Raw genomic sequence first — 19,403 nt, 5'->3', positions numbered from 1 at the left:
TGCCGGACACAATTCCAAAACAACTCACACCAGCCCATCCCAATGAAACACTAGTTATGTGACCACACCGTAACTCGCCCAATACCGTGGGCACGGACTATTCGAATAGATTCTTAACTCTGCAGAGGTGTGCAACTTTACTCACAAGTAAGATACCACAACTCGAACACCGTCGTGTCGGTGTAGATCCCAACATAGCCATTACCCATCATAGCTAAGCCTGACTAGCCATCACGGGATGCACCAAGGGGTCATTGACCGTTCACTTAGGTATAACCGGGCATAAGTCACTCGGGGCTTATCCCTTTTCCTTAGCCACCCGTTGCTCTCAGCTCTCCTGATGGCTATCACACCAACTAGTGGGATTTATGCTATGCCGTTGCCCATTCAACGGTCGAGTGGTTTGCACGATAGTGGAGTTAGGTGAGATGACACACCAACTCGGTCCTTAGACATGACAAGATGGATATCTCCCTTCTTTGCCCTGCCACACAGGCATAAGCACACCAATCGGCAATTCACACAGGAATGCCGTCCATCCCGTCCATACTCAGCTTTCGAAAATCCACATTTTATCCCTTCCCCCACACACACATTTTCTTTATCAAATAAATCATATTATGAGTAAAGTCCTAAGCGTTCTAGTGTCGATTAACGTCCAAGCAAAATCAGACATTAATCTAGGTGGTCAAGGAATGGTCATCACAAATCAAGGGGTGGCTATCCAACCATGTTTTCATGCAAGCAAAACATATGCAATTTTTATAAAACAGGCCATTGGGTTGTGTTTATAAAAACTAGGACCGAAACATGCATCAAAGGATGGGATTGAACTTGCTGTCTTCGTAGCCTTCAGGGAAGTCCTGTCCTTCGGGCTCGGGGTCGCGGAACTGGTCCTCGTTCTCCTGCTCACAGTACGGCTCGTTGACGGGTTCTCCTCCGTTCACTCCGTGGTCTACAGCGCACACAAACAAGCACATAATCAAAACACAGAGAATAAAGACCTATCGTTGAGCTCAAAATGGGGACACATAAAATATAGGGTATGGAGTGATATTTTTGGGTGTGCTTCTAATGGCATGGTCAAAACTATATTAAGAGAGACGTGGTAAAGTTTTGGGTAGATCCGAGGTTGTTAGGCGCATGAAATGATAGGTCAAAAGGGTGTTTAGGGCCTAAACAGGGGTTCAGGGACCTATTTGTAATTAAGTTTAAGAAGGCAGGGGCTTGGTTTGCATTTTACAAATTTCTTGGGTTAACTTAAAAGAGTCAGGGTTTTATTTGTAATTAAGTTTATATGGTGGGGGTTTGTTTTGGGAATATAACAAAAGGGGGGTTTTAATTGTAAAAGGGCTTAAAAGGATGGGGTTTCTTTACTGATTAGAGGAAAGGGGAGGGGGTTTTGGGCATATTGCCCTGTCTTCTCCCTCCTTGCGCTGGGAAACAGGGGAGGGGTGCTCAGGGCGCCGGCGGCCTTGGGCCGGCGGCCCTGGAGCTCGGCGGCGGCCTCAGGAAGGGGGAAAAGGAGCCGGGCAGCGCCGGGGACCGATTCCCAGCCGCAGCTCGGCCAGGGGCGGTCCAGGGTGACCTGGCCACGGAGGCCGTCGGCCAACGGGCGGCGGAGGCCCCGGGCCGGCGTCCCAGAGGCGCGGCGGCGAGCAATAGGGAGGGGAAAAACATCACGGGGCTCCGGGAATCTGTTTAGCCCGCTCACCTCGGTTAGGGATGGCTCAGGGATGGCTCCCCACGGCGGCGGGCGGTGCTTTGGCGACAATGGGGATGGCGGCGGCGCTGGAAGCTTTAGGGAGAAGCTAGGGGGGCGGCGGAGACGGTGGTGAGCAACGCTGGGGTGCCTTTTATAGGCGAGCTATGCCGGTGGAGGAGAAGGGTGCGTCGGTGGCGGCCGGTGAACGGCACAGAGCGTCTTTAATGGCGGCGTGGGCGGCGAGGCGGGATGGGACTCGACGGGCGGGTCGCTGGTGGCGCTGTGCGGGTGTCCACGGCGAGCTGAGGCGAGATGTGCGCCGGTGGCGCGACGGCTCGACAGGCGGCGCTGTGCTTCGTCAATGGCGCCAGTGGGGGGGCGAAGTGACGCGAGGCGGCGACCGCCGCAGGCGGCACTGTGTCGTGGTCGCCGGCGCTGTGCGCCGGGGCGACGGCGTGCGCGTGCGGGTCAGAGCTACGGCCGTCGACGAGACGCGTCGAGGGCAGAGGCGAGCGGGGCCGGACGGCGGGGCGCTGCGCGCGCAGGTGCGGCCAGGCGGGCAGGGTGTCGGGCCGGGCGGCTCGGCGCGTGCGGGGCAGGCGGGCAGCGAGCAGCCTGCTCGGGAAGGCGGGGGGGGGGGGGGGTCGAACCGGCTGGTGCGCGGAGCAGGAGCGGCGGAGGGGAGCGGGGAGGGGCAGCGCGGCCGGGCGGCGCACGGGAGCAGAGAGGGAGGGGGTCGAGCGCGCGGGGTAGGAGGAAGGAGAGAGAGAGAAGAAAAGAGAAAAAGAAAATGGGAAAAAGAAAAGAAAGAGAGAAAAAGAAAAAGGAGGGGAGAGGGAAATGGAGAGAGAGGAAGGGCGGGATTCGCGCCGACGCGATGCGGCCCCGGCCGGCCACGCGCGACGGTCGCGTGCGTCGAGTGCAGGCGGGATTCGCGGCGTGGTCTACGGCTGGTCGGCCACGCGCGCGTCGCGCGCAGAGGAGGATGGGACAACGGGTGTTCGGGACAGAGAAATGATCTCGGGATTTGGGGTTTAGGGTTTTAGAAGGATCTCGAGCTCAACGACGAAACACAACTTTAGCGCACGATTTATTTCAGTTAATTTTCGGGATGTTACAAACCTACCCCACTTAAAATGAATCTCGTCCTCGAGATTCGGCTGGTTCCTAAATAGGTGGGGAAATTCCTTCTTCAGAGCGTCTTCGCGTTCCCACGTAGCTTCTTTTACTCCGTGTCTGCTCCACTGAACTCTGCAAATCCGTACTTCGGAGTTTCTGGTCCTCCTGGTTACAGTATCCAGAACCTTGACTGGTATTTCCTGATATCGCAAGTCTGGCTGTAGATCTATCGTTTCTACTGGCACATGCTCCACTTCGGGTACCCTCAAACACCTTCTCAACTGCGAGACATGGAATACTGGGTGTATATCCGACATTTCTTCTGGTAGCTCCAGACGGTACGCCACTGCTCCGACCTTCTTCAGGACTCGGTATGGTCCAATGTACCGAGGGGCCAATTTACCTTGCACCTGAAATCTTCGGGTTCCTCGGATGGGTGATACCTTGAGATATACGAAATCTCCTGGGTTGAAACTTATTTCTCGTCTTTTCTTGTCCGCATAGCTCTTCTGTCGGGACTGGGCCGCCTTTAGTTTTTCTCTAATCTCGGCGACTCTTTCCTCTGCTTCCTTTATGAGTGCGGGGCCGACTAGGGCACGTTCTCCAACTTCTGACCACATCAGTGGTGTTCTGCACTTTCTTCCGTAGAGGGCTTCGAACGGTGACATGCCCAAGCTTGCTTGGTACCCGTTGTTGTATGAGAACTCGGCATAGGGTAAACTCTGTTCCCAATCTTTGCCGTAAGTGAGAACACATGCTCTCAGCATATCTTCCATAATCTGGTTTACCCTTTCTATCTGACCATCAGTCTGCGGGTGATAAGCGGAACTAAAGTCTAGCTTGGTGCCCATGGCTTTATGCAAACTCTTCCAAAATCTTGAGGTGAACTGGGTCCCTCTATCTGAAACAATTCGACTGGGCACACCATGCAATTTCACTATATTTCCCACATAGAGTTTAGCTAGCTTATCTCCGCCATAGTTGGTCCGTACGGGTATGAAGTGAGCTGATTTAGTGAGTCGGTCCACTATTACCCATATGGAGTCATGTCCTTTCTGGGTTCTGGGCAGCCCCACCACAAAGTCCATTCCTATTTCATCCCATTTCCATACCGGGATAGGTAGGGATTGCAGCAATCCTGCTGGCTTTTGGTGTTCAGCTTTGATTCTTTGGCAAGTATCGCACCGGGCGACAAATCGTGCAATATCCGCCTTCATCCCATTCCACCAATATTTCTACCTTAAGTCCATATACATCTTGGTGGAGCCTGGGTGAACGGAGTAGGCCGAATTGTGGGCTTCATCCATGATTATTTGCCTAAATTCTCCTTTCTGGGGTACACAAATTCTATCTTTATACCATAACGTTCCTCTATTATCCACTCTAAAGTCTGGTGCTTTATTTTCTCCGGTCTGCCTCCGGATTTCCATCAGTCCCTTGTCCAATTTTTGGGCTTTCCTGATTCTTTCTTCCAGGGTGGATTGAACGTTCAGCACTTGGCTGGAACCTCGAGAGACAATGTGCACATTTAATCGTGCCATTTCCTCTCGTAAATGGTCATCCTTGGGCCCGTAGGATTTCCGACTTAGGGCATCAGCTACTACGTTTGCTTTTCCCGGGTGGTAATGGATTTCCAAATTATAATCTTTAACCAATTCCAGCCATCTTCTCTGCCTTAGGTTTAAATCTGGCTGGGTGAAAATATACTTCAGGCTCTTATGGTCAGTATAGATTTCACACTTATTTCCAATCAAATAATACCTCTAAATTTTAAGTGCGTGCACTACGGCTGCAAGTTCCAAATCATGGGTCGGATAGTTCTGCTCATGGGACCTAAGCTGGCGGGAAGCATATGCAACGACTTTCCCGTCTTGCATCAGTACACAACCCAACCCTTGTCGGGATGCATCACAATAGATGACAAAATCCCGATGAATATCTGGTAGGGTCAGTACTAGAGTGGTAGTCAATCTTTGCTTCAGTTCCTGGAAACTCCTTTCACACGACTCTGTCCAGGTGAATTTCTTCTCCTTCTTGAGCAGCTCCGTCATGGGTCGGGCTATTTTAGAAAATCCTTCAATGAATCTCCGATAATACCCAGCTAATCCAAGAAAGCTTCTGATCTCACTGACGTTGGTCAGTGGTTGCCAGTTGGAGACCGCTTCGACCTTCTCGGGGTCTACTGCTACTCCTTCTGCGGTCAGAATATGACCAAGGAAGGCTACTTTCTCTAGCCAAAACTCACATTTGCTGAATTTGGCATATAGCCTATGCACTCTCAGCTTTTCCAAAACTACCCTCAGGTGCTGCTCGTGCTCCTGAATGCTCTTCGAGTAAATAAGTATGTCGTCGATGAAGACTACAACAAACTTATCTAACTCGTCCATAAACACTTTGTTCATGAGATTCATGAAATAGACAGGTGCATTTGTCAGCCCAAAGGACATCACCGTGAACTCAAACTGTCCATATCGGGTGACAAAGGCTATCTTCGGGATGTCGCTCTCCCTAATCTTGAGCTGAAAATATCCGGATCTCAGATCGATCTTGGAGAAGTACTTGGCGCCTTTTAACTGATCAAAAAGATCATCGATCCTGGGAAGGGGGGTACTTATTTTTGATAGTGACTTCATTCAGTGCTCGGTAGTCTACACATAATCTCATACTTCCGTCCTTCTTTTTGACAAATAAAACTGGGGCTCCCCAAGGAGACGAACTTGGCCTGATGAAGCCAATCCGTTGTAACTCCTCTAGTTGTTTCTTCAACTCTGCCAACTCAGAGGCGGCCATCCTATAGGGTCTTTTGGCTATGGGGGCGATTCCAGGAACAAGATCAATGACAAATTCTATGTCCCTATCTGGTGGCATACCGGGAAGTTCTTCGGGAAAGACATCGGGGTACTCATTCACCACTGGGACTTCTTCCAAGGACTTGGCTTCCATGCTAAACACCATCGGGTTTGCTCCACTCTCTCGGGTATGACAGGTCACTCGGACTCCTTCCGGGTTCGTGAGGTGTACTACCTTGTCAGTACATCCTATGAGGCCATTGTGTTTGCTTAGCCAGTCCATTCCGAGGATCACATCTATCCCTTCTGACTTAAGTACTACTAGGTCTGCTAGAAACTCTACCCCACTTAAATTGATCCTTACCCGTAGACAACCCAGTTGACACCTGATGTCTCCTCCGGGCGTCCGGGTTAATAGGGGTGTTTTTAGTAATACTGTAGGTATTTTATGTTTCTCCACAAAACTTGAGGATATGAATGAGTGTGATGCTCCAGAATCAAACAGTACTGTTGCAAGAGTTGAGCTGACTAGGTACTCACCGAGTACTACGCCCTGAGCTCCTTGAGCTTCCTGTGCGTCGATGTGGTTGACGCGAGCTCGTCCAAAAGACTGCTGGGATTGCCTCTGCTGGTTGTTGTTGTTGTTGTTGTTGCCGCGGAGGGGCACTCGGTTGGCACCGGTCAGGACTGGTTTGGGTCCGTTCACTGTGTTGGAGAAAGCTGATGTAGCCGGCTTGTTCTTGGCATAGGGGCAGTCGGCGATGAAGTGACCCGTCTCACGACAGTTGAAGCAGGCCCTCACATTGCTGTTGTTGGTGGTGACCTGGCTTGCATTACTTTGCGGGGCCCTCATGGTGTTCTGGCTCCTGGGCTGGGTGTTAGGGGTCCGTGGTCCTGTCACTTGAGACTGAGTTTTGTACTGCATTGGAGCTTGGGACCTTGGTGCGTTGTAGCTGAAGCTTCTGGGCTTCTGGAAACGATCCTGCTGGCGTGACTTACTCTCCAGGAACTTGCGCTTGTTCTCCTTCCTCTCATCAATCTTAGCCTTCTCGGTGAGGATTGCCTTGTTCATCAAGGTGTTGAAATCCGGATAGATCTGAGGGGTGAGCAGGGTCCTGAGTTCTAGGTTTAGTCCCTTCTTGAACATATCCTGCTTCTTCTCGTCGTTGTTCACTTCTTCTAGTGCATATCGAGACAGCTCCATAAACTGGTGAGTATATTCTTCCACCGACATACTCCCCTGCTGAAGCGCGCGGAATTCATCCGCCTTGCGCTTCATGGTGGCCGAGGGGATGTGATAACGGCGGAACTCCCTCACGAATTCATTCCAGGTGATGGTGGAGGCATCTCGGGCAGCAGCGCAGTAATTCTCCCACCAGGCTAAGGCAGTCCCGGTGAGTTGATGTGCTGCCAGAAGAACTTTATCCCGATCCTGGCACCCAAATGGCTCAAGCTTCCTTTGGATCACGCGGAGCCAGTCGTCTGCATCCAAGGGGTTGCTGGATCCGGCAAAAGTGGGTGGCTTGGCCCTCAGAAAAGCTGTCAGCTTGTCATTAAAGGTCTGCTCTCGTGGCTGCCTGTTCACTAGAGCATTGGCCAGTGTCTCCAGTATGAGAGTCTGGTTATGGATTATTTGTGCCAGGTCCGTGAAGGGTGGAGGGGGTGGCAGTGGCTCTTCATTATTCTCCCCTCTGCCCTGGCTCACTTCTTGTTCTACAGGCGGAGGGTTCTGCCCATCCGGCTGCACTCCCATGCGGGAGGCTCTCGTGACGCTCCGGGAAACCATCTGCAGAACGAGTGGATTGAGACTAAGATTAGGTGATGTTTAAGTTGTTTAAGTCGTATTTTTGAAAAGGAAATATCTACTTACTGCCGGCAAGCACACAATCAACAAGCACGCAACATCACAAACAACAAGCACAAACAACTTTACTACAGCAAGGGTGGTACAACGCGGGGCAAGGCCAAACGCGTGCTACACGTCCGGGTACACAACTACAAAAGAAAAGGGGGCACAGATCTTCTTCGGACCACACGGCTTCATCCCTTAACGATCCCTAGCACTTTAGGCGAACTCATCGGCTTGAGTGGGTTCCTCCCTCGGAAGAGAACTCACGTCCTCTCGGGGAATGAGCTGTCCTTGCCCGCCGTCCGCTAGATCTCCGTTTTCTCGGGGTTGTGTAGTGGCTTCTCTTGCGGCGGCGGCCGTAGACCTTCTAGGGTTCTCGGGTGGGGCCTGTGGGTTTCCAAAGAGTGATCCCCAATCTATGACGGGCGTTCCGAGCAGAACATGGTCTTCTCCTATTGCCGGGACTGGGGTTCCACTTCTAGTCCATTCCAACATGCGCTGGTCCCGGGCTTGCCTGAGGCTCTCCTGAGCAACTGCTTCACTGCTGACCGCGGCTGCGGCTCTTGCCTCAGCTTGGACTGCTTGGATCTGCTGCAGTCTTACCGCGAGCTCTGCTTGCTCGGCTCGATGGGTCTGTTCCCTCAGCAGGTTGGCTTGCTCGTCAAAGAGCTGATCCAGGGAGGCTAGATAGGTAGCCACTTGGTACAAAGGTCCTTCTTCATTGCGGTGCCATTCCAGGCTTCTCATTCGAGCTTCCCAAACTGGGGTTCTGATGGCCGGCGGAAAGAACCTCATTGGTGTGGGGGCGAGGTGTCTTTCGAAAATCCGGCACAGGTAACGAAGTGCTTTTCTGACGGCTAAGGGGTAGGTGTCCTGGTGCCTAAACCCTGTAGCGGTCACTCGCCATGACTGGATGTCGGGGTAGCGGTCACTTCTGGCGATGACTAGGATCACCCTACAACGGAGAGTGCCATGATGCTCGTACTCTCTGCTGTAGTACCTTGGGCGTTCCGTGACTCCAAGGCTTTCCAGGGCGTTGATCAAGAGGCTGGGGAAGCCAGGTGCAGCTTGGCAGTCGCCCTGGGTCCATCCTTCCTCAGCCATCTGAAAACAAAGATAGGGTAAAGATCTTGCACAAATATTTGAGGTACACAAAGGGGGTAGATGACATTTATTATGGTGACATGGTGGGGTACAACTTCATGGGTACACGGTTATTAGGGCAAAAGTTCTAGCTTGGGTGCTACTCCTATCATGGGGACTCTTCCTCGATCCTAAGAGGGCGCTTCTTCAGTGGGAGATACTGATTCATCAAGTCATCCTCGGTCTGAGTACCAACATCTCAATGGGTTTCTTCGGGTTCTTCTTTTTCGGTCTGAGTTCCAACATCCCAATGGGTTTCCATGGGTTCTTCTTCTTCTTCTTCCTCTATCCATCCACCTATTCCCCAGCGAGCCTCGTACCTCTGCATCCGAGCTTGGAGAGCGGATAGCGAATTCTCGGCGCGTGTGGCTCTTGCCTGTTGCTCTTCCAGTTCTGCCTCTTTTTCATCCATTTGGACTTGGAGGGCGGCTAGGGAATACTCGGCATGTACGGTTCTCGTCCGTTGTTCATCTAGCTCCTGGGTTGCCTTTTCTGCTCTGCGGACTTGCTGCTTCAGTTGTGCTGCTTGCTCGCGGTAGAGCTCATCCAGGCCAGTGAGATAGATGGATAGGTGGGATACTGTGTCTTCCAGGTCTTCTTCTTCCCTTCCGAGTCCTCTCATCCGAGCGATCCAGGTGCGTCCTCTTCCTTCAGTCGGCGGGAAAAATCTCATAGGAGTCCTCTGAAGATGGTGCTTGTAGATCACACGTAACCGTCGCAGAGCTTTACGGGCAGTTTTTCGATAGGTGTCTGGGAAGCGAAAGCTAGTGGTGGAGATGAACCAGGGATCCACATCAGGGTAGCGGGTGCTTCTTGCTATGAAGATCATCAGGTCACACCGAAGAGTGCCCTTGGAGTCGTACTCCCGGTAAAGAAACTCTGGCGGATCCACAACTCCGATGCGTTCCAGGCTGAGTATCAACAACTTGGGAAGGCCGGGCTCTGCGAAACAGATTCCGCCAATCCATCCATTGTCAGCCATCTGGAACAGGGCAAGAACCAAAGGTAAGTGTTTGTGTGAGGAAAGGATTAAGGATAGAAAAGTCCTAAGATGAAAGGTCCTGAAAACGGGTTTCGCTCCTAGGGTCACGTCCTACGGCCAACCTACGGCTCTGATACCACCTGAAGCATCCCCTCATAAGAGAAGACTTGAATGTGATATAAAGCACCAGTCCCAGGAGGCTGATGCCACACTTATTACATCAGATGGTTCAAAACCGTACAAACCTTGGAGGACACTCGATACAGATGATAATAATAATTAACCAAGCTACGACATAACACCAGACCGCAAACCACATGGGGTCTATCACGGGCTCAGAGTACTGCGACAGCGGAGGCATCTCGACAGGGCCGGTTCCACAGGCAAGGTTGGGTGTAGAACGATAACCCTACTCAGCGTCGTCTGGCACGAAGTCTGAGTCTTCTTCTGTAACAAGTAAGAATGGGGTGAGTACAAACGTACTCAGCAAGTCCAACCACACCCACGGAGGGGGTTATATCAGAATAACATGCACGGGTAAAACAAGGATAAGGTTATGGCTTTAATTTGCGGAAAAACTAAATTTTATGCAGGGGTTCATTTAACCAAAACATTTCGGAAAACGGTCTTTGTTTTGAGTAACACGGAGTTTAAGTTTTAGACTGCTACCGGACTCCCCGTCCGTCGTAGCACACGGCACAACTACCGGACACAATTCCAAAACAACTCACACCAGCCCATCCCAATGAAACACTAGTTATGTGACCACACCGTAACTCGCCCAATACCGTGGGCACGGACTATTCGAATAGATTCTTAACTCTGCAGAGGTGTGCAACTTTACTCACAAGTAAGATACCACAACTCGAACACCGTCGTGTCGGTGTAGATCCCAACATAGCCATTACCCATCATAGCTAAGCCTGACTAGCCATCACGGGATGCACCAAGGGGTCATTGACCGTTCACTTAGGTATAACCGGGCATAAGTCACTCGGGGCTTATCCCTTTTCCTTAGCCACCCGTTGCTCTCAGCTCTCCTGATGGCTATCACACCAACTAGTGGGATTTATGCTATGCCGTTGCCCATTCAACGGTCGAGTGGTTTGCACGATAGTGGAGTTAGGTGAGATGACACACCAACTCGGTCCTTAGACACGACAAGATGGATATCTCCCTTCTTTGCCCTGCCACACAGGCATAAGCACACCAATCGGCAATTCACACAGGAATGCCGTCCATCCCGTCCATACTCAGCTTTCGAAAATCCACATTTTATCCCTTCCCACACACACACATTTTCTTTATCAAATAAATCATATTATGAGTAAAGTCCTAAGCGTTCTAGTGTCGATTAACGTCCAAGCAAAATCAGACATTAATCTAGGTGGTCAAGGAATGGTCATCACAAATCAAGGGGTGGCTATCCAACCGTGTTTTCATGCAAGCAAAACATATGCAATTTTTATAAAACAGGCCATTGGGTTGTGTTTATAAAAACTAGGACCGAAACATGCATCAAAGGATGGGATTGAACTTGCTGTCTTCGTAGCCTTCAGGGAAGTCCTGTCCTTCGGGCTCGGGGTCGCAGAACTGGTCCTCGTTCTCCTGCTCACAGTACGGCTCGTTGACGGGTTCTCCTCCGTTCACTCCGTGGTCTACAGCGCACACAAACAAGCACATAATCAAAACACAGAGAATAAAGACCTATCGTTGAGCTCAAAATGGGGACACATAAAATATAGGGTATGGAGTGATATTTTTGGGTGTGCTTCTAATGGCATGGTCAAAACTATATTAAGAGAGACGTGGTAAAGTTTTGGGTAGATCCGAGGTTGTTAGGCGCATGAAATGATAGGTCAAAAGGGTGTTTAGGGCCTAAACAGGGGTTCAGGGACCTATTTGTAATTAAGTTTAAGAAGGCAGGGGCTTGGTTTGCATTTTACAAATTTCTTGGGTTAACTTAAAAGAGTCAGGGTTTTATTTGTAATTAAGTTTATATGGTGGGGGTTTGTTTTGGGAATATAACAAAAGGGGGGTTTTAATTGTAAAAGGGCTTAAAAGGATGGGGTTTCTTTACTGATTAGAGGAAAGGGGAGGGGGTTTTGGGCATATTGCCCTGTCTTCTCCCTCCTTGCGCTGGGAAACAGGGGAGGGGTGCTCAGGGCGCCGGCGGCCTTGGGCCGGCGGCCCTGGAGCTCGGCGGCGGCCTCAGGAAGGGGGAAAAGGAGCCGGGCAGCGCCGGGGACCGATTCCCAGCCGCAGCTCGGCCAGGGGCGGTCCAGGGTGACCTGGCCACGGAGGCCGTCGGCCAACGGGCGGCGGAGGCCCCGGGCCGGCGTCCCAGAGGCGCGGCGGCGAGCAATAGGGAGGGGAAAAACATCACGGGGCTCCGGGAATCTGTTTAGCCCGCTCACCTCGGTTAGGGATGGCTCAGGGATGGCTCCCCACGGCGGCGGGCGGTGCTTTGGCGACAATGGGGATGGCGGCGGCGCTGGAAGCTTTAGGGAGAAGCTAGGGGGGCGGCGGAGACGGTGGTGAGCAACGCTGGGGTGCCTTTTATAGGCGAGCTATGCCGGTGGAGGAGAAGGGTGCGTCGGTGGCGGCCGGTGAACGGCACAGAGCGTCTTTAATGGCGGCGTGGGCGGCGAGGCGGGATGGGACTCGACGGGCGGGTCGCTGGTGGCGCTGTGCGGGTGTCCACGGCGAGCTGAGGCGAGATGTGCGCCGGTGACGCGACGGCTCGACAGGCGGCGCTGTGCTTCGTCAATGGCGCCAGTGGGGGGCGAAGTGACGCGAGGCGGCGACCGCCGCAGGCGGCACTGTGTCGTGGTCGCCGGCGCTGTGCGCCGGGGCGACGGCGTGCGCGTGCGGGTCAGAGCTACGGCCGTCGACGAGACGCGTCGAGGGCAGAGGCGAGCGGGGCCGGACGGCGGGGCGCTGCGCGCGCAGGTGCGGCCAGGCGGGCAGGGTGTCGGGCCGGGCGGCTCGGCGCGTGCGGGGCAGGCGGGCAGCGAGCAGCCTGCTCGGGAAGGCGGGGGGGGGGGGGGGGGGGTCGAACCGGCTGGTGCGCGGAGCAGGAGCGGCGGAGGGGAGCGGGGAGGGGCAGCGCGGCCGGGCGGCGCACGGGAGCAGAGAGGGAGGGGGTCGAGCGCGCGGGGTAGGAGGAAGGAGAGAGAGAGAAGAAAAGAGAAAAAGAAAATGGGAAAAAGAAAAGAAAGAGAGAAAAAGAAAAAGGAGGGGAGAGGGAAATGGAGAGAGAGGAAGGGCGGGATTCGCGCCGACGCGATGCGGCCCCGGCCGGCCACGCGCGACGGTCGCGTGCGTCGAGTGCAGGCGGGATTCGCGGCGTGGTCTACGGCTGGTCGGCCACGCGCGCGTCGCGCGCAGAGGAGGATGGGACAACGGGTGTTCGGGACAGAGAAATGGTCTCGGGATTTGGGGTTTAGGGTTTTAGAAGGATCTCGAGCTCAACGACGAAACACAACTTTAGCGCATGATTTATTTCAGTTAATTTTCGGGATGTTACAGGAACATTTCATAATATTCCGGAACTTGTTTGGGAACATCTCAGATTGTGCTGAAAAATAGTTTACATGAAAAGTTTCCAATAAATCATGTTCAACACTTTGGAAAGTTCTGAATGTTTGAAACATTTCAGATTTGTTCCGAAACAAAAGCCTTTCTAATTGTTCTGAGAAATTTTTGGCACAATCATTTTAGAATGTTTTGAACATTTCAAAATATTCCAATACATTCAAAAAAAAGTTTTGAGCTTTTAAAATAGTTCTGCGCGTATTTTAGAATATTTGAACCGTCTAAAGTTGTTCCAAAGTCCAGACTAACTAAAATATAATTGATGCCGGCAGAAAAATAAAAAGATGCTTTAGTATGGGCCATAAATGCTTAATAGGCCTCCGACAAAGCAAACAAAAGCGGACGCACGTCAGAATGCTCCCGCAACAGCACAGCCAGCCCACGCAATGAATAGAAAATATGTGTAGGGCACCCGACCCAAGACAAGTGAGCTGCGGCGGAACCGCTTCTGCGACGCGTCAGCGCCTACTCGCGTGCACGATAAATAGAAATCGCCTATTCTAATCCCGTTGGACACACGGCTGCGGCCGCCTTACACATCTTCTATGTGATAGAAATCGTTGAGATCGCACAGCCCGTCACGGCACATCAAACAGACCCGTTATCGGCCCATCATCCAATCACATGCACATCAACCAGACCCGTTATGAGCCCATCCTCCAATCACATGCAGATACTGTGCGCAGAGGCTCAGGGGCCCAGGACATTGCCGCCAGTCAGCACATTTGCATATGCACAGAGGGGCGAAGGTAGGTTTGTAGATAGGGGTGCCGATGCACCCACAGAAAAAAAAACATTGGTTAGTATACACTCCCCATAGTTTAACTCACTCCTTTTCAATTTACTGTAGTTTCTTCACTGTGCACAGCAGAAAGCAAAAACAGGAGTCCAGTACGAGCAACAGGACTCCATGACACCAGCCCAGGCGCGAAAAAATTAGCAAGAAAGCCAACAGGTTCCCAGCCCAGGAAGCCGACTGCACGACGGATGGGCCGGGCTGGGATGTCGTCAGGATTTTAGCCCAGCGGTTGTTGTTGCTGGGCTGGTCCAGAGGACAGACCAGGCGCGTTGTGTGTTGGCAGTTCGAACAGCGCTCTGCTATAATAATTGATCTAATCCACTTTGGTTGAAATCGCGACGAGGTCGACGATGTGTTCTCTTTTATTTTTTTTTTCAAAAACAGCTTTAGCAAGTACTAATTAGCTACTAGTTGACACTGTACACTTTTTGTGCCGCTGTGCATACGAGTTCATTATTAAGTTTTTCCCGATCGTACGGGATCAACCATGCATTCTGCAATAATTGACCACTACTCTAGCTAGTAGTAGGAGACTGGATGGGAGAACTGACATCTAACCTAACAGGCGCATCCGTCTCGGCATATTCGTCCTCGTATGCCGCCGTGCAAATTGATTAATGAGCCAATCGCCGAGCGCTGGCAAAGGCGACAGAGTACGGTCGCGACGCCCTAAACAACATTATCCTCGCTGCTGCTCGACCGGCTAATCTAATCGCCCCCCGATCCTCATCTTCCCCGCAGCGTTGTTTACTTGCGCTTGGATGGATATGCCCGCTCTAGTTTATGACCACTCTGCAGCTATCAATGCTGATCTATATCCTTATATTGCAGGCCGGCTGCGCATGCCTCTGCCTGCATATACAAGTCACACCCTCAGTTGACAATATTGTCCCCATTTCCAACATGCATGCAATGCAATTCATGCAAGATTTCAGGTTCAAAATTTATTTAGTTAGTTCGACAACATATCACAAACTGACCCTAACAAGTAATCTGATCTTGACTTTTACTTCACGGGCCAGCATGGTCGATTACTAGAAAACATGTAGATAGATCCACTTCAAAAGAACAGGCAGCGGGAAGATGACACAGTACTAATACTAGCAATATAGTAACGGGCCATCTTCGTACCTCTAGTTTTGAGGTGGATGAAAAGATCTAGGAACCTCTAGTTTAATTTCTCTAGTTATATATTACTTTTCTCCTTAATAGGCAAATTAGTTGGTGATATTTGTGTGAGATAGTTTAATGAGAGTGAAATGTAGTTTAACTAGGCAATTATACACGTGTGTTGCTACGGACAAAGTTGGTATAAATATCGGATATGTATTAGGCAATTATGCACGTGCGTTGCTACGGACAAAGTTGGTATAAATATCGGATACGTAGTGGTGCTTGTGTATTAATTTGTAGGGATCTATATGATCGAGTCATGGACGGAGAGGGTTCGTCTAACTCGCATATGGGATAGACTAAGGCCCACCTGTCATTTATAACATAGGCAGACCAAACCAAAAATTTGGGTGGAAATCTTACTCGCTTTAGTAATAGGTATAGATGAAGATAAATCTTTATTTGGTAAATAAATGACCGTTACAGCTAGAACTTTGTAGCACAAATTTATTTTCCTCTCTTCTTTGAACTGTGTAGTTTTTTTAGGTTGAAGTCAAACATATAACTTACTCCACATGTTCACAACTTTGGTTTACTATCAACAACATATCTTTCATACAATATCTATTTCCCTGATTCTTTATGATTTACCAGCGATGCTGACTTTTTATTAAAACATAAATAAATATAAGTAAGTGTTGGTCAACGATATTGATTTAGTGAAGATTATATTGCAGAACATACTCTTATATATGCATGGTATTTATGGTCATCAAGACTTCTGCAGTAGCTGGGTTTATAAGCTTCTACGTGTGTCCAATTTATATTGCAGTTGAATATATAAATACAATTTAATACTGCAACTGCTCGTTATATCATTTTAGAGTTGGTACAAAGCAGAAGTCTTTCAGTGAGCATACTCCATGAATATATGGTGGTAATAATTTTCTATTTGACTTTCTAGGCTCATACTAGACTTTTTCTTTCTTGTCTTACATTGGAATAACAAAGCTTTTCTATAAATGACTTAGACCATTCCATGTGAGGAGTTTTATCTTATCATTTTCAAAAGTGCCACGTCATCATCTAATTTAAAGAGGTGCGAGTAATAAACAAAACAAGGTCTTCAAAGTACAATTTCATCATTTTGTGGCTTTTCATAGGTGCTATAACGTTTACTCTCTCCGTCCCAAATTATTAGTCATTTTAGCTTTTCTAAATTCATAGGCTTGCTATACATCTACTTATATATATTATGTCTAGGTGAATAGTAAATATATGAATTTAGAAAAGCCAAAACAACTAATAATTTAGGATATAGAGAATAATTAAAGAAACATGGACCATTACATAATTTCATGCCAAAAGAGAAAATTACTATAAAATTCAACAAAATTTCTTCTCCAATGCACCTGTAGTGCAAATCACGGCCGCTCTGTATTGTTCCCAATCAGCGTCGATTTTACTGGAAGAGTGAATAAATTGATGACTAAACAAGATATGGACAAATCCCAATCATACATTTGTTTTTTGAACTGCAATGCTCATCCGTCTAGAAGAATGGATCCACCAGGCCAGGACTGACGGAGAAACATGAGCTAGGCCACGCTGTCCTCGTGCCTGTCCAGGTGCACGCTGAACCTGGCTGGAAAGGTAACGCGAATTAGCATTTGGGATAAGATATTGCCGCATTGGAACCGCAGCTGCCGCTTCGGTCCAACGAAAAGACGAAGTTAAAGGATCTTGTCCAGTCAGATCAAGTAATATATTTGCACATTTTCCTTGGGTGCCAAAAACAATTTCATTAGTGGCAACGTTTTGGTGTAATCATGGTTGAAATGAAGTAGTGGTATTTTGATATTTATTTCTTTCATAAAAGTATTGTACCATAGCAAATTAACTAATTACAAAGTTTGCATCTTCTCCTAAGAGCAACTCCAACAGCCTAGCTAAATTGATTTGGCTGGATAAATTTGAAGAAATAGCAGTGAAAACCTCATCCAACAGACTTTCCTTCCTCATCTTCTCGCTATTCCAGTCGGCATTTTTCTCCCACCGCTAGCCTTTTTTCCCCGAGCGCCCTCCCCTCGCCATCTTGCTCCTCCCGCGTCGCTCACGCCCGCTCCCGCCTGCTCGCGCCGACACCGCCACTCCGCCCCTCCCTCGCGCGCAGAGCAGGGAGCCCCCGCGACGCAGCTAGCGGCCAGGCTGTTCGCCCCTACCTCACGCGCCGGGCAGGGAGAGCCGCCCAAGCCACCGGCGGCCAGCCCGTCCGTCCCTCGCTCGCACCGCAGAGCGGCCAGGCCGCCGTTGGCCGGCCCGTTCGCCCCTCCCTCGCCCGTCGTCTTTCTCCTGCGCGGGCGGCGTGGCTCCTAGCGGTCTGGGTCGCTTGCTTTGCTCTCGATTCATGGCCTTGCTCCGAGCTATTTTTAACTAATCAATTTTAGGTCTTATACAAATAGAATTGGTTGGGCTCGAGCTCAAATCGATCTGTGCGCACGGTTCTTGGGGAAAATCGAGTTTAAAGTACCTTGCATAGCTTAGTTCGAGTTCATGATCTGTTACCCATCTGCTTCCTCCGTCCTCTTCTAATCGCACGGCGGCTCCAGCAGGCGGCGCTGCCCTACGCGCGCGACGGCGGGATCGAGCAGGAAAAAAATCGTCAAGAAAGGAACGGATGTGGACCCGTTATGAATATGGAGAGTCCGATTTGAAGAGGCTGTTGGGTTTTCAACTGTTTTAGAAGTTTTATATTTGTTTAGAGAGCTCCTAAAATTTTAAATTTGGCTAGAATTATAGCTAGTCTTTTGGAGTTGCTCTAATGTGTATACAGTGCTATGTAAATTACCACACAGCAGGAACGCTTTTCTGTCTACTACTTTCTGTATAGATTTGAAGTTTTCTTACAACACCATAAAATGGGAAATATTGTCGGTGGTTACACTATTATGAAACAAAGACATTGATAGTTTCGAGCAATCAATCAAACTAAAATGTCATTGAGACATGTGATATTCTGAGTGAATATTTTTTTTGAAAGATTAATATTCTGAGTGAATATTGATCCCATGTTATTACGTGGAGATTTCTCTGCCTTGACAAGTTAGGAAAGAAACTGTTCTTTTTACCGAAGGAAATAGCATCAAGTTAGACACGGGCATGTCAGAGCCCGTGAAGGCACTTTTTCAGATCCAACCTTTTCAGAGCCACTAATTAGCTGCACTCCGATCCGTTGTTAAACTTATTCCTTAATATCCTCGCAAAAGAACCCCTTATTCCTTGGTATTTGGATAAATAGTAGGAGTACTAATTCTGATTCAGGTGTATTTGATAAGTATACGCACGAGCTGTGAAATGGGAGATCAACTGTTTAAATGCGTGCATTCTTTTACATTACCATCTAGATTAGCTTTTGGAATCATGTGTTTATAGCACTAGAAAGCACGACACCTCGGAGAAACAGGGTTATTAGTCTAACACTAACAGCCTGGTGCAGTGTTGCTTCTCTGGTCTGACGATGAGCTCTTCGCCTCCAAATGGAACATGCCCCGAGATGCCGTACAGACAGTCATTAGCAAGTGACAGAAAAACAGTCATAGAGATTTACGCTTCTACGAAGGAATATGCCCTGAGATGCCATGCATTTTCTAAGGTCTTATTTAGTTCCCTTCAAAATTTTAAAACTTTTAGTTTTCAAAAAAAAAAATTCAAAATTTTACAAAATTCCCCGTCACATCGAATCTTTTAACACATGTATGAAGTATTAAATGTAGCTAAATAAAATAACACAGTTTGTTTATAATTTGTGAGACGAAACTTTTGAGCCTAATTAATCCATAGCGGGACAATAATTATCAAATACAAACGAAAGTGCTATAGTGCTTTACACTCAACATTTTACGCATCTAAACAAGGCCTAAGAAAAGAAGTAGACACCATGCGTCTACCTAGAATGCCTCTCAGTCTTTGTTGCCTTGTTGGGATGTCGAGTAGTACTACCAACTAATAGATAATGTTCAGAATTTTGTGTGGATTATTCTAAAGTATCATTTGACTTATGTTGAAATGACTTGTATATCCCTATAGTAATTTGTTAGACATTGATATTCTTTTGGATAAAATGTCTTGAAGACAAGCTCAAGTTTCACTGGGTAGTAGTATAAAAGAAAGAGGCACACTGAAACTAGCTAGCTTTATTTTTATGGCAAACTAGCTCGCTTTGGGCAGGGTTTTTCCTGCTAGCTTTTTTTTTGAGAGGATTTTCCTGCTAGCTTATCTCGTTATTTTAGACCTCAGCATTATTTTGG

The sequence above is a fragment of the Panicum virgatum genome, chromosome 2K, assembly GCF_016808335.1.
Source record: "Panicum virgatum strain AP13 chromosome 2K, P.virgatum_v5, whole genome shotgun sequence".
NCBI lineage: Eukaryota > Viridiplantae > Streptophyta > Magnoliopsida > Poales > Poaceae > Panicum > Panicum virgatum.
Note: the sequence above shows the minus strand (reverse complement) of the source record.